This window comes from Hevea brasiliensis, chromosome 8, assembly GCF_030052815.1.
Source record: "Hevea brasiliensis isolate MT/VB/25A 57/8 chromosome 8, ASM3005281v1, whole genome shotgun sequence".
Taxonomy (NCBI): Eukaryota; Viridiplantae; Streptophyta; class Magnoliopsida; order Malpighiales; family Euphorbiaceae; genus Hevea; species Hevea brasiliensis.
The window spans coordinates 22357821-22362789 of record NC_079500.1 but is presented as its reverse complement, the minus strand read 5'-3'; positions in this window follow the sequence as shown (position 1 = coordinate 22362789).

The window sequence follows — 4969 nt, the reverse complement described above, 5'->3', positions numbered from 1 at the left end:
GAGATCGAAAAACTATTACACATGAATATGAGATCGGATGGTGCTGTGACCGAATATCGATTGAAACCTTGAAACATTTGAAGAGTGATTTGGTAGAATTGTAAAGATTTGAAAATGACTTGAGCTTATTAGGGTCGGAATCATTATTTAGAGATCGGATAAAACCTTAGCTTTGTTGAGAAATGTTTGAACAATTCGAGCGAGATACCTGATCATAAAACTATATGCAGATTTGGAATTTTGAGTTATTGGAACATAGTGAGATCAGAAAACAATAGCCTGTAAGATCGAATGGTCTGAAGATCCAATATCGATCCGAACACGTCGAATAAAGATGAAGAGATCGGAAAACAACCTAACTTGAATGTGAGATCGAGTTATTCCGAAGACAAACCATTGCTGAGTTCAGAAAGGTGACCTGTGATCGGGTCATTAGTTGAGAACGTATAACATTAAGATGGAAAATTCATTCAAAAAAACATTTGAGATCACAACTTTAAAAGAAAATTAAGTTATGCATTTGAGGGTCGACCAAAATATGGTGTCTACAATAATTATTGTCTTTTATACTAAATATTAAATTTTATTTTTTATTAAATTTTATTTTTAATTTCCTTTTAAAAATTTTTGTTATTATCATTTTTACCACAATTTTCATGACTAACTAATTAGAAATATTTGATATATTTTAATAATTTTATAAATTTTTTATTTAATGATTATTAAATTTTTAGTTATTTCATTTAATTATATGATTTAAAAATTATATATCTTAAGATTAATAAAATAATTTAAAATTATACTATAAAAGTAGTCACGTAAAACTAAGTACTTTGTCCTTTCTCTTTTTTTTTTTATATATTTAATAAATTTTAATTTACTTTAATATATATATATTATTTTCATAATTATGAAAAATAAGAAATTTATATTAATATTCAATTTTTATTAATTTTCTAATATTTTTTTATAGTATGATAAATAAATAATTAATATTATTACTCTGTTAATATTAATCATGTTGTATATATATGTAAAGTAATTTCATTAAATTCTCTATTTTTTTAATTAATTAAGTATATGATTTTTTTAAATTATAATTAAGTTATTAATTTCCTAATTATGTATATAAGAGTTATAAATTATTTAATTATTACACTTTAATAAATAGTTATTATTATTATTATTATTATTATTATTATTATTATTATTATTATTATTATTACTTGAAAAGCTCAATTTAATTGCAAACAGGAAAAACTAAAAGTTAATTAGATAAATTTATTAATTATATCCAATAACTATATATGCTAGTTTTATATATGTTCTATTTTTGCTTTTTGATGAAAAGATGATCCAGATTTTTGCAAAACAAATTCAAAAGGAGATATGATTTTACACCTATCATGCTAAGTGGAAAATTTTAATTGAATTTATTGATGATAATTTTTTAATATTTCATAAATAGTTATAATACATAATTATTATATAATTTAATTTTTTAAATATGACCCTTAATTAATTTGATCTTTGAAATTTAAATAATAAAAAAGTATTACTTAATAAATATAATTGTCATTCATGACCCACGTAAAATCAAAACTTACATTTACTAATTTTAATTTAAAAATATGATAATAAAATTAAGACTCATGTTTATTTTAAAGAAAAATCAAAATTGTTCAGTAAAATATTTTTAAATATATTTACTGTAATTAAATTTAATATTTAATTACTGATAATTTATCAATTCAACACGTTTTAATTTAAAATTCAATTAATATTATCATGGCTCTCCAATAATTATCACAATTAAAAGTTTAATTTTCTTTAAAATACCTGCTCCAAATTAGAATTAAGTATCATGAGATATTTAAATTTTTTTAAAAAATTAATGAATAAATTTTTTTTAAATATGTCTAATTATTAAAGGTAATGTCTATTCTCATATAATTTTTTTTCAATCATGATGTACATATTAATTTTAAATTTTTATTTTTATTTTTGGTTTAATTAATATAATATAATTAGATTTTAATCAACATAATTATAAGCAAAACTTTATATCTAATGTCAATTTTCTTAATTATTCTCTGTTATTGATTGATTGAGTTGCTATCATATTTATAATTATTCTTGTTAAGTTGATATACTTTTTTGAATTCTTATGTGCCACTAATTATTCTTTCATTATCTCTTCTCTCGTTATTCATATGCCTTAAAATTTACAGTTAGGTAATTAATAAATAAAACATAGATTCTATAAAAGTTTAATTTGAGGATCGAAATTATTAATTCTATTTTTCTTAATCCGCAAAAAATTCGTATTACAAGAACATTATACAAATTTAAGAGAAGCGACATTTTATTTAAAATTTAAAATCATTATATAATTTTTAAGGATGATCTCTCATATATAAGTTTAGGCTTGAAATGAACTTAATCGACTCTGGTTAGTTTAGCAGGTAATTAATTTTTTTTTTTAAAGTATAAAATTATTTTTTTAATTAATAAATATTTAAAATGAATTATTAGTGAATAAAATAGATTAAAATTTACATCTTTTTTTTTCTATATTATAAAATTTATAAGTGATAAAGTCATTGTTATTTTTCAATGCCATTTATATAAAATAATTTTATTAAATATTAATTTTGTGACTGATTCTAAATTATCTAAATAAAAAATTTTAAATACTAAAATTAATAATGGCTTTTTAAATTACATAAATACTTAATATTTAAATTTATATGCAACTTATATTATATTTGTTAATAGAACTGAAAATTTAAGCTTGCTTATCCTTAGATTTCTTATTTATTCATTTTTAACAATTTTTTTTTGATAAAAAGGCTAACTAATTTTTAATTAATTTTAAAATTAAATTAATTATTCTAAAAATTTATATTTGCTTTTCAAAGATATCCATGAGCAAGTTACTGTGGTATTAAATTAACTTAATCTTATACAAAAGATGCACTAAACTTAGTTATATGATGACTTTTGACTATGAAAGGGATTTTAAATAATTATAATTATAATTTAATTTAATTAATTAAAGTCATTTTATATTGTAAATCAAATAGGGTTGAATAAAATTAATGCTGACCTCAAGCACCAACTTCATGTAGGAATGGGAATAAAATTATTTCCTCGACAAACCACACAAACAAACCCTCTCAAGCCCACTCACCAATTCAGTATATTAGCAGCCAGCTCTTGGATTTCAGAGACCGTGAATCTCAGCTCGTGCTGCTCTCTACGACCAGAATCGAAACCCTAATTTCAGTTGCGGAGCCCCTTCCTTCTCTCGTTCAGAATCCAGCAGTAGTGTGGATAAGGTTTAACTCTGCTGTTTTCTTTTAATATATTTTTATACCAAATTCTCTCAGTTATTCTCTCCCCCCTGTTTTTTTATCTAACATGTAGTTTTTTTTTCAAGGTGATTACCATTAATTTCATTTTTTAGGATTAATCAATTATTTAAGTTAATAATTTTTTATTTTCTAATATATTTAATAGGAAAAAAAAGAAAAATCTTCCAATCATAAATATGGATAAGAGTTTAGAAGTAGTAGATTATATATCTGAATTGGTTTTTTCTAGATTGAAATTCATATATTTATTAAATGCATTTTTTGTTAATATTTTGTTTTCTAAAATTTTAGAATTTTAAAAAAGTTGGAAACTGACTTCAGCTTGAATCTAAGTTTGAGCTGAATTGCTTAAGAGTCAAGTTCATTATTAACTGGGATAAGCAACTAAATTTTATGTAACCTGAAAAGCTTTTTTTTTTATATAAAATTATCTATCAACTTCCATTTCTCAGCGCATATATATATATATACATGCTTGATGAGATCTATTATGAAAAAGAAGGTGCTCATTAATTAAACTCATTTAGCCAATCTTAGAAGTATTTGAACATGGAAATGATATTGCTGCATGGCTCAATGAAAAGAGAAGAAAAATAGCCTCGAAAGGACCTTCAGGTTTCCACCTCTACTTTCCTAGAAACATCTCCCTATAATGACAAGCTAATAACTCCAAATTTTCTAGGAAAATTTATGCTTGTACCTGATGGCTTGCATTGCCCCTCCTACAACTCTTTCCATGGCTACCCATCTCATTAACTAAGCAATAAAGAGATTGATGAATTCCTTCACCTCCATGGGAATTGTTCCTGTTTTTGTGCTAATATTGGGCACCCTATGGATTGGTTAATGATCTATGATAATTACTTGAACCATTATTTTAATAGTTTGGATAGAAAGTTTGATTCTTTAGAGGCTTTGATGAGAAATAATCAAGAACTTGAAGAAAAATCATGGAAGCTTGTTAGGGAGATGGAGACTACTAAAGAAAGCTTCTCTATTGGTCCTGTTCTTCAAAAGCTGCGGGATATGTTAGAAGGAATTCTTGATGATTGCAAAATTTTATTTTCTGAGACTCTAGATTTCCTCCATAAAAACAGAATAGGTTTTATGAAAGGGCAGTATTTAGTTATATCTACTAAGCATTTGTTTAGGTATTGTAAGGGAGATATTCATCTTTTCTTGCAGTGTATTGCTAAGGCTTATTCTTTAGTTCAGTCCTTATATTGTCATGTTTTCAGGATGGCCATTGAAGCAGTTTTCTGGCAAGTTTGTCTAGAATTTGTAGGCTTTTTCTAGAGAAACAATTCTAGACAAACATCGACTTTAAGAAAAAATTTCTTTTTTTTTTTTTAAGAGAATTCATGCAAAATAAGGTGATTTTTATTAAAAATTTCTCTCTTTCAATGGGTTCTTTTTACCTTGGAGGTGGATACATCTCCTATATACACAACATAATGGGAGATTTGGTGGTATGGTGTCTTCCTAATTTCTGGGACCCTGATAACTTCGGATACAATCCTCACAACCATGAAGTTTTTCACAATTTGGAACACCTTTGGTATGGTGTGGAAGAATCCCAATTTGGGTGTTAT